Below are 12244 nucleotides of genomic sequence, written 5' to 3'. Positions count from 1 at the left end.
CCAGCGGGTGGCTGGTAGGGGGAAACAGACTTCCATCCCTTGTCGTGGAAGTTGATAGCCTAAATAAGTTTAAGGCTCGGCTGGACAGGTATTTAGAACGAACAGAGGGGTGAAGTGGAAGTGGTTATTTTTTATTTATTTATTTTACTTTAATTTTTTTGGCTGATGCTGCATAAGCTTGCTTTCTTGCATCAAATGCCTCTACTAATGCTAAAGCTAAAGATCCATTTGGAGTAGCACACTTTACTGTCGTTAACAACCCTGCCAACCTTTATCATCTTTAAACTTGGTCATTAAACCTGATATACCTTCATCAATATCATTGATAAATACTGAAAACAACAATGGGCCGAGCGTTGGGGAACTCCACTAATAAATGTTTTTCCCTGAAGAGCAGTGTCCATTGATTACCACTGTCATCTCCCACTCAACCATCCCTTTATCCGTTTTAGCAACTTATCCTTAATGCCCTACCTCTCCAATTTGTACAGTAGTTTTCCATGTGCAACAATATCAAAAGCTTTCTGGAAATCCAAGTACAGTTGATTTTGGTTATTTGGGACACATGGGGACTAGTGCATTTTGGCCCGATTAAGCAGCTGCCTCAATTATCCGAAGTTTCACTTAACTAGTTAAAAATACAATGAACCCCCGTTTTACAATTAGTTCACTGTACAATCAAATCATGTTATGATGGACTCACCATTGTAAAGTACTGTGCACTATACGTCGTGTAGTAAGTGCCGGTCATTGTGATCACGTTTGTGAATTAAATTTTATTTATTGTAAGGGGGAAAAAAATACAAAAATGAATACATATAACAAAAAAGAAACTCATATTTACAATTGTATATCCAAATTAATAACATATTCAATTGATGCCGGAATCGGTATCAAGAACTCTTCCAGTTTTCTGCAAAACGCTCCCAGGATACAGTCTTGGGTAATATGTTGCACAGTCTGTCTATCATCACCACCGTCACATTGTGAAGTATACCTCTTATTCCACTTAGAAAGGAAATCTGCCATGTCTAGTTATTATTCGTTTTATTTTGGTCCAGATCCTCTGAAGTAGGTTAAAACCATCCGGTCTTTCCGAAATCCATTTGTGACCTCCAGAAATCTGACCGAACCACGTGGTATGGTTGCAGACAATTTAATTTTAATTCTATTACACAGCGATTCTAATTAGCGACAATCGGAGGAATATTATCCATATGCTATGAAAGTAAAGATATATTAAGCACATTTACCCTTTATTAAAAATTAGATACATGAAAATCGGAAGAATATACGTGATAATCGGAATAATTAATACCTACTGCAATATGTGCATACTAACTAGTTGACATTTGTGGGTGGGAGTTAAAATTTAAAACAGAAAAAGATAAGCAATCAACAAAGCACACAAATTGCAAGTAACAGGATACGTGCAAGTGAGAGTGGAGTAACAATTTAAGAAGCTTTAAAAGTAGGAATGAATAGAAGATTCTGAAAATTTTTTTATATGATTGGAAGTGTAAACACATATCACCATAACCCACAGAATTCCACCTGTCGGTATTGTCGCAAATTCAATAAAGTTTACTATCCATTTATGACAGATTGCAGTAACAGAAAAGCCCAATAAACAGGTGACTGCTAATTGTTTTTATTTTATGGTTATGACCTCCAGAAATCTGACCGAACCACGTGGTATGGTCGGAGACAACCGTAGGGTAATCTCCAGTGCTGCGATCTCATGCCCCAATTAAACGAAGTAAACCCTGGCTATTTTCTCAAGTAGGTTCTGTTTTTAAAGATTTGCCCCAAATAAACTGCTGCCCTGATTAACCGGTGGCCCCAATAACCGGAATCCACTGTATATGATATCAAAATTATTTTTGGCATTCAGTTCCTTTGTGACCACATCAAAGTATCCAATCAAATTGGTCTGACAAGACCTCCCTTTAACAAATACATGCTGTCTTAACTATTACTTCAATCTTGTGTAGATGATCCTGTAATGCTTCTTTAACCAGTGATTCCATTATTTTCCCCGGAACACAAGTTAAACTAACAGGTCTGTAGTTACTTGTGTTACCTTTTGAAAATATTTTTTTCTTTGGTATGCTTTTCCCATATCCAAGCCACTCCTATGAGAAGCTACAGGTGAAAACCTGTAGCTTCTCATAGGACTGGTCCATAAGTTTTGCACACCAGTGTATTATTTGTGTTCATTTTAAGACTTGTTATGATAATGTTTTATATCCAATTTTTTAAAACAAATTCTATACAAAACAAAAAGCTGGATTAGAATGTGTTAGGTTTTTTGTTTGAATAGTTGAAAAATCGTACTTGAATTTTTTACCATGTAATTTACAAATAACTGTTTAATACTTTAAAAGTTCATAGTTTGTTTCATTGTTAATTAGTGTGCCTTCAGACCAACAGAATTAACTTATTACTTTGAAAAATTGTTCAAAGTAATAAATTAACACATTTGTATCACTCTGCCCAATATCCCTAGCCCTTTTATATAGTGCCCGGGCAGTGTGAATAATGCCCAATTAATCACTTTCTCCCTAACAGTAACACAATCATTGGTAATAAAAGTTCTAAGTTGGGAAGTAAGAGATAGTGGTGACCACTGTATAACCTATCGGATCAAGGGGGAACAGAGTAATGTCTCATGTACTCTTCATCGATTTGCTTCTGTGCGATGAAGTGGGATTAATTCGAAGACTATTGACATTAGAAAACTTAGTGTGCAGAAAGGAAGGCCGAAATTTTACAAAGGACGTAATATTAACCTCACAAGGGTCGATGAAAAACAATACAATACACAATGCTCTGTGGAATAATCTAACAATGAACAGGAGTGTCTTCTGAACATATAGTACCGTGTTTGCGTTAGAGGTTGAGAAGACGAGAGAAGATATTTGCTGACATTAGGCTTGAACTTCTGTAGACTAATTTTCAGGAAAGACGTATGAAATAAGGTTCTTCCAGAAAACGGCAGTTGAATGAATAAACGAGGAAGATGAAAAGTTGGTTCTGTGAGTTTGAAGTTGGAGGATAAATAGATGTTGGCTGGGGGCTGCATGTGTTCGGACTGTTTTGAAGGAGAGAGCCAGGATTATAGAAGCCAATTCAGAAGAACAGTGCCCATGGAAGTATCTGAAGAAAAGGCAGGCAGCAGAAACGGTACGGCTATGCGAAAGCGAGTGGAGAAATTCTCTTAAAGAGAGGAATCATTAATTAACCTAACTGCCCTCTTCTGAATGGAATCTAGAAGTCAGAGGTTTTGGGGGCACCAGCCCAGATGTAGGAACAATATTCCATGGTAGGGGAGATTTCTGATTTGTACAGAGTGAACAGCTGTTTGGAAGAAAATTAATGCGGCAAACTAAAGACAAAAACAAGTTTTTTAGATGCAGAGGAAGCAATATTTGTAATATGCTTGTGCCAAGAAAGATTAGAAGTCAGGGTAGTCCCGCAAAGATATATATATCAACTTCTCTAGAAATCGGAGTGTCACCAAAGTTAAGCATAGGAACAAAAGAATCCTTTTTGCGAGATATAAGACGAGACTGAGTTTTAGAAAGATAGAAATCAACTAAGTTGTCTTTTCCCCACTGGAGAACTACATGTAAATCAGCATTTAAAGAATTGGTAGCGGACATTTGACAAGTTGAAGCTGATTAGGCTGGGCAAGGTTTCTCAAAATGAAAAGTGGAATGCAATGTGCTATCATCGGCAAAACTATGGATAGGATTTCCAGTCAATGGAAGAAGGTCATTAATATATATAAGGGAAAAAGAACTGTACCTTGGGAGACACCAGTATTAGTGGAGAAGTTAGGAGACAGAGCCATCTACCATCACCCTCAGTGAGTGATCAGAGAGAAAATTAGATAACCAGTTACAAAAAACATTTGGCAAACCATAAGATAGAAGCCTTGTTTACAAGATCTTTATGCCAAACATGATCCAAAGCCTTGGAGATCTCAAGAGCAACTGCTTGAGTTTCACCGAACTTTTCCATTGAATTTGTCCATAAATGGGTAACATCAGCTAAGAATATCACCAGTGGATCAAAAGTGACGGAATCCATACTGGTGATCGTTGATCAGATGGAAGGTTTCTAGGTAGTTTTAAGAGTTGGCGGTTAATTGATTTCTCCATTACTTTAGAAAGAGAAGAAATAATTGCAATGGGAAAATAATTGGATGGGAAGGATTTGTCACCTTTTTACGAACTGGCTTGATATGTGCAAATTTCCAAGCAAAAGGAAAAACACCCTTGGAATAAGAAAGTGAAAACAGGAGTAAGTTCAGGAGCACAGGTTTTGAGAACAAGTACAGAAATACCATCAGGACCTGGGACTTTCTTAGCAGCAAGATTCGTCAAAATCCTTGTGACATTCTTTTGACGGAAGACCACAGGAGGCATTGAATGGAGCATGTTCGGAATGTTGGGAGGTGTTTTACCAAAATCATTGATACAGGAGTTGGAAGAAAAATGGGATGCTAGCAGGTCAGCTTTATCCTTGGCTGAAGTGACAACAGAACCATCTAGTTTTGACAGGTGGGAGCAGAGAAGGGCAAAAGTTGTGGCCAATTGCTTTGGCAAGAGACCAGAATGCTTGGCTACCATTAGGGCAAGAAGCAAGTTTTCTACTCTTAGCCTATTCAAAATCTAGTTTGGACTGGTTAATAACTGCTTTACAATTGTTGGAAGCTTTGGAGTAGGCAGAAAATGAAACTGAAGAATTGGAAACAAGCCAATGATATGCAATGTTCTTCTCTTGAACAGCCTTAGCACATTTATTGGAAAACCAAGGTTTAGATAAAGATTTTGAACTGGAGTGTGGAATAAAGGATTCCATTCCTACAATAATAATTTCACTGATATGATCTGAGTAAACGTTGCCATCACAAGTTTTGAAACAGTAATCCGACCAAAGAAAAGAAATCTCGCAGGTCATCCCATTTTGCATTCTTATAATGCCAAACAACACGAGGTTTGGAATAGCCATGAGATAAAGGCTCCATTGGAGAAGAGAATCACCATGTTGTGATCTGAGGTGCCCAATGGACCAATCACTTTGACCATGTACTTAGAAGGGTTGTTTGGGAGAAAATGATCAAGCGTGTTGGCTGTATAGTTAACATTGTCTGGTATTCTTCTAGGTAAATGAACAATCTGTGCAACGTCATTAGTAATTGCAAAAGCCTCAGCAGCTGGGTCGGTGTGACTAGAAAATGGAAGCCAGCTGGAGTTGCAAACATCGAATTCAGCAAAAATATTTCCTCACTTTTATGAAAGTTGGACTGAAAAATATCAAGTTTCAAAGAGCTCCAAGTGATTGGTGGAGTTTGGAGAACGGTAAAGACAAATAAAGTTGATAGAATGAGGTAGAGAGATTTTATGCCAGAGGAGATTCCAAATTATCAAGTTTCTGACGGAATGTCGGAACGGACATATGCCTTGAAGCAAAAGAAATCATACAGTGAATAATTTGAGTAACAGATGAGTAGAATCAACCGATAACAGATTCTGTCAGAAAAAATACATGAGGTTTGGCAGACTGCAAGTGGAAATGGACATCGTTGAAATTAGGATGGAGACTACGTATATTTGTGAAATGAACTAGGAAGTGTTTCGGAGGTGCAGATAAGCTTACACTTAGTTTGACAATTTGTGGTGTTTTCAATAGTAAGAAAGTGGGGGGACATGCTGTGTGAAGTAATGAAATTTTTGAATATGGCATACACATGGTAAGAATATACCCAGATCCTTGACATAATGTGACCGTGAAAATCCTCCCTCCCCCCGCATACACACTGCTCGGACTCCCTCCTGTCACTATGTGGCAGAGTAGAGGTAGCAAGATTATACACTAGCTGATCCGGAAGCCTTCTAAAGAGTTACCAATATGTTCGGTCTGGTGTAGTAACTTTCGGCCGGCTTGGAAACACCGTTTAGAGCTGACCCTCGAAATGCAAGGAAGATTGGATCTCGCCATGATGTTCATCATAACCTCAAAAGTCATCAGTCGTACTACATGATGGAAGAGATGGGGAAGGGTTGACTGAAACTTAGCTTTGAAGACTAAACATGGGTTGCATACTTCGAGCCTGCAATAAGGAAAGTGGTGGTATTGCACCGGTTGATGAGTCATCTACCACCTAGTACTGCCTGGTAACATTGAGGGGTGCCATTCCTCCATGTGATGTGGGTGCCACACCTCCACCCTGCTTACGTTGGTTCACAACTGGGTGGTCACCCACAGTATGCTTGTGCAGGGGACTTATATCCAGCATTACTAACAGTCCCATCATCGTGAAGGTGCAAGCAGAGGGGTTGGGTCCACTTTCGTTGAGTGCACCCGAATATCAGTTCCATCAGCATTTTATACTCCCAGGTCTCAAGTACAGCTTGTCTGGCATATCTGAGAGAATGTCTGTGAGAACCTCAAGTACCTTTCTTTTCTCATTATTGTATGTTCACACAAGTAATTGAGGATATAATAATGAGAAAAGAAAATGATAAGGAAGTCTAAAAAGTAATTTTTAGCAAACGAAAAAGGAAATGATGAGCCAAAACATAATGAGTGTCCAGCGAGTCGTAATGCAAATCGAAGCAACTGCAGGTGATCTAAGCAAGGGTGCGGATTGATACACGGTATAAAAAACACTTGATACTGAGCTCCGTTAATCAGTGTTACTCTTGTTCTTCAGATGAGAAAGACAGTGGACTTAAGCGAGTTTGACAAAGGCAAAATTTTAATGGCCATATGACTGGGTCAGAGCATATCCGAAAAGGCATAGCCGATGAGATACTCACGGTCAGCCGTGGTTATTACCTATCGAAAGTGGTCCGAGGGGAAACCCATGAACCGCCGGCGAGGTGTTGTACGATCACGGCTCATCAATACTTGAGGTGCGTGAGGGCTCTCCCGGATGGCACATGGTAACAGAAGGGTGATTAGGATGCTGATGGCAGGAGTGATTTCATAACACACAGTACATCGAATCCTGCTGAAAATGGGGCTGCGTAGCCGTAGGCCACTCCCAGTGCCCATGCTAACCACGGTTCACCTACAGTTGGCACACGAGCATTTCAGCATTGCAACTGGACGTTGAGTGATTGGAAGATGGTCGTCTGGTCCGATGAATCGTTTCCTGTTGCACCATGTGGACGGCCGATTACGTGTGCATAGTTTACCTCGGGAGGTGTTGTCGCCTGTGTGCACTGTGGCATGAAAACAAGCCAGCGGCGGCGGTGTCATGCTTTGGACAATCTTCTGGGATTCCCTGTGTTGACTCATCTGTGTGCCGGACACTGACATCTACCATCTACCTAAACATCTTTTTTTATTTTATTATTTTATTTTTTTAAGGTCCTAGTCACTGAAATCTCAGGAAACTAGGTGGCAGGACCTGCCAGGTCATTTGGCCGTTAAGCTCCATTAGGGGCCTATCGGCTAAATGACCAGAGCAACAACGGTACGCTACACATATACAAAATCCATTCACTTTTAAACCTCTGGCATTGACAGTGTTCTGTTTCACAACCACAATGTATACTACATGGAGATGGGGGTAACCCCTGTTGCCGTTTCACACTAAGGACACCACACTACCTAAACATCACCAATGAATCATGTTTCTTGTTGCACCATGTGGACCGGCGGGTACGTGTGCATGGTTTACCTTGGGAGGTGTTCACAATAATTGATAATCTCTCCGACGACCTAAGGACCACGAAAATAAAATCGGTATGAAAGACAAGGAACCCAGAGGTGGTCATCGAAACAAATACCACAGAGGAAATAAACCAAATAATAGCAACCAGAATATTGCAACCCCGTGGCTCAGAGCTGAATCCCCAAGAAGGAAGGGGCTCTCCATCATTATATATGTCCTAGATAAGGATATCAAACCCGAGGAGCTCGCAAGAGAATTGTTTGACAGAAATCTGTCCAAACATTTGGCAGATCAAAATCTAAATGATCGTGTGACACCCAAGAACATCGTCAAGACCATGCCCTCGCACACAGTCAACTGGTCTGTACAACTCAGACCAGGAGCTTGGCAAATAAATCAGAGTAGAGTTTGTATACATTGGGATGGCCCCCGATTTCGCGAACATGTGGCTATCATCAAATGGCACAACTCCTGCTAGTTCAGACACACGTCGCACACATGCTCCCAGGCTGTGTGAACCTGTGGCCACTGCGCTGGCAAGGGCCACAACTTCACCAACTGCCCAAATAAGAGCACAGACCCTATTCGTGTTAACTGCAAAAGTCAGAAAATGGATGCCTCCCATTCCCTCAGAGACAGCATGTGTCCCATCTACCAAACATAGAAGAACTTGATCCAATCCAGAACAGATATGGCACCATACCATAAACAATTAAACACTAAAGTAACCAAATTCTTCCAGCTAAACGCTCATAGAGCCAGGGCAGTGGCTGACCAGGTGAGGATGAAAGCCGACGATGAAAATATAAATATCATCATACTCCAAGAACCATATGCAGCCGCCAATTAAGTAAGGGGCTACTCCCTACAATACAAGATCATACAGCCTAAAAATGAAACCCCCTGGGCCGCTATTGTGGTCAGAAACCCAGATACTGTATAACAGTTACCAGGATCACTCACCTCTGCACGGCGTGGGCAGTCTGTGTACATTTTATCTCAGCACTGGGAGACTTCTACGTCGTAGCCCTGTATTGCCGGCTTGGAGAGGACATAATGATGGCTACAAAGTACCTAGAACATGTAACAAATATCCTCCCCGACCAGAAACTAATAATAGGAGCGGACGTGAACTGCAGGCTGTACCAAACCGTGAACCGGCTTAGTACAGCCATACCCCGGACAGGCAGGGAACAAGGAATGGGCAGGGCATGGAGGAATTCCTAGCAACATCAACGATAACAATGCTAAACCAACGAAATCAACTACTGACTTACTGCAACCTACAATGGGAAGCAACCATCGATGTCTCCCTAGCCACTAGGAATATTGCTGTCAATATAACAGACTGGACGGTTCACGATGCCTGGACAACGTCCGACCACAGGGTCCCGACTTCCAACTCAATAGAGACTGCCAGAGACAATATCCTGATAGAAAAATGCTACACAGCATGCTACAATTCAAACAAATGAAGACCCTGACCAACTCCAAAAGACAGCCACTGTGATCACCACTAAAGCAGCGAATACTGCCATAAAACGAAGTAAACCTATCTCAGGTGCTGTAGCATGGTGGAGTCTGGAGCTCCAGAGGCTAGGGAGAGAAGTCCAGGACAAACCAAAAGCATTCCAGAGAGCCAGACGCTCCTGGCCTGCCCCTGAAGTGGATGCACTGTGGGAAATCTACAAGGAAGCCAGAAACCAGTACACTTCGCTCATACACAGGAGTGAACAATTCTACTGGGAAAATCTGGTCATAGCCACTAGCAACACTACCCCTGGGGGTTGTCTACAAAGTAACCACTAATAAACTCCCCAAGCAAGAGGTAATTTCAACCACCATAAAACCACACAGGGAGATGTTTCTAATTCTTGGAAGGCATCTGTCAACAATATTTTGGGTGCAACCTTCCACCCTCATGTAGACCCACAGACATCCCTATAAATTAATATGTGAACAGAGAATGATGACTACCGAACAGAAGACAGGGAACTAGATTTCACAATAGAGGAATTACAAGCAGCTGCGCAACTTATTAAAAGTAAGAAATGTCCGGGTCCAGACCTCTTGGAGCCGGAAATTATCAGGAAGGTGGTGGAGATAGTCCCTGATATGCTACTGAACCTCTTCAATCTGTGTCTCCAAACTGGGACCTTTCCGAAGGACTGGAAAAAAGCAAATATCAAACTCATAATTAAAATCCCGACAAAACCACCAGACCAACCGACCTCCTACACACCAATAGCCTTACTAACATTCTGCAGTAAACTCTTGGAACAACTGTTAACCAGAATACAGGCTCACTACCTACAGGCAAACCTAATGTCCCCAAACCAGTACGGCTTCAGACCGGGAACATTGACTGTGGATGCCTTGAAGAACCTCCTTGCACGTGCAGCTGCCACAGAAAACAAATACTTCCTGGCTATCTCTATCGACTTCGCTGGGGCGTTCAACACCCTTTGGTGGCCTTGCGTCCCGGCCCGGCTCTGGTGGACTGGATGCCAGGCAACCTCTATGGAGTAATCCAAAACTACCTCTACAGTAGACTCATCGTGGTGAATGCTCCATATAAAATACTCCCCAGAAAAATCAGAGGCTGTCCACAAGGCTCCACGTTATGGAACATCGTCTTGGATGAATTCCTAAATATGGATATTGGAGAGGAGTCTTCCCAAGCCTTTGCAGACGACCTCATCCTGATGATAGAGGCAAACATCAGAATCCAGCTAGAAAGAAAGCCAAGTCATTCCCTTAAAATCCTACAAGAGTGGACCAATATCCACTTCCTTAGGATCTCTGCAACCAAAAGGGACTCATTCTCCTCAAGGGTGTCCTAGATTACAGGAGACCTCCAACAGATTCCCTTAAAATCCTACAAGAGTGGACCAATATCCACTTCCTTAGGATCTCTGCAACCAAAAGGGACTCATTCTCCTCAAGGGTGTCCTAGATTACAGGAGACCTCCAACAGATTACGATTGATGGTGTCACACTACGACTTTCCAAGGAACTTAAATACCTAGGAATAATACTGTACCCCACTCTCTCCTTCAAGGTGCCCTTGAAATACACACATAAGAAGATATGGGGCTATACAGCCCTTGTTACCAGCGTCTCAAAAAAGGGAATGGGAATTGAAAAAGAAGACACTCAAACTTTTGTACAAAGCCGCCTTCCTGCCGATAGCTGCCTATGCTTCCGGAGCATGGTATCCCAAAGTTACCATGGTTGTAAATCGCAGAATCCTCGACTCTATCCATAGAACTATGCTTCTTGCTATAACCCGGGCCTGCAGCACAGCTAGCTGTGCTGCAGGAACAGCTAATTGTGGGAACCCTACCTTTAGACCTCGAAGTGGCTAAATGTGGAGTATTATATGAACTCTCCAAGGGAAAAGCCTGTACCTTCGCCGGCTTCAACGCAGATCCTACCACAAACCGTTTGACTGAAAAAAAAAGAGGCTTACAAATCACCTCATGCAGACCTGGAAAAACAGATTATTTTTCAGGGGATATTCATGTGTTGTTGAGATGGATCGCAGGGTTTCCCCCATCAGCCGCCATTGTACATCTTGTGTAGTAGCTTACGCCAAAACCGGCCATTTTATGTAGTGTGTTGGATGTGTAAGTGTAGTGATATGGTGTGTATGTTTTCAGCTGGTACCTGGCTCTTAGCAGGTGGGAAGTAGCAACACCTGGTCACCACGTCCCATCCACCTTCCCCGCCACGTGGAGGCAGCCAGGATCTACTATCACCTGCTGGACTAGCCCAGGGCAAAAAAACCGAGAGAGCCCAAATTAAGATGAAATGAAAAGGCTATAGAAGGAGAAGTTTGGGAGCTGGAGAGGTAAGAAAGAATAGAAGAGAGGAGGATCAGAGGAACCCTCCAATAGTTAGAAGGTAGAAGGAATAAAGCAAGACTAAAGGAAAGAGAGGTGAAGAAGTGGACTGACTTCTCATGCTATGGGAAATAATCCCATGGAGGATCCCATCGTGGAAGCTAGAATCAGCAAGATTTCTTGAGATATAATTATGTCTAATCTCTTGTAGACATTGCTCCAGACGCTTCCTTGGAGAAACAAGTTTTTTATTTTTTTTATTATCAATTTTTACCCCAATCACGCTATATACAGGTTCCACGTCTACACCAAGAATTTACACCATATACAGCAACACATTCAATGTCCAGGAGGGTATATTTTATTACAATGAGTATCCAATCCTCATCAACTCCTGATAAAATTATCCCAAATTAGCAAGTCTAAGCTCCTTTGTTCTTCTAAAAGCACGTGAGGCAAAGGTGTTTGCCTCACGTGCTTTTAGAGGTTTAGTGAGGCAAAAGGTTTAGTGCTATAAATGCTGCTTGAAATCGGATAAACGCAAGTTTATTTCCCATTGTGAAGGTATCTGAAACAAGCTGGAGTTCACGCTGCATCTGGTAAACCAGATGTAGATGTGTAGACGTGTATAGTAACTTCTGTATAGCAGCTCCAGTAACATAAGTTCATCTCCGCCCTGTTACTCTGTGATGATACAAAACTCTGT

This window comes from Mastigoproctus giganteus, chromosome 2, assembly GCF_048544385.1.
Source record: "Mastigoproctus giganteus isolate SK-2022 chromosome 2, ASM4854438v1, whole genome shotgun sequence".
NCBI classification, from domain to species: domain Eukaryota; kingdom Metazoa; phylum Arthropoda; class Arachnida; order Uropygi; family Thelyphonidae; genus Mastigoproctus; species Mastigoproctus giganteus.
Note: the sequence above shows the minus strand (reverse complement) of the source record.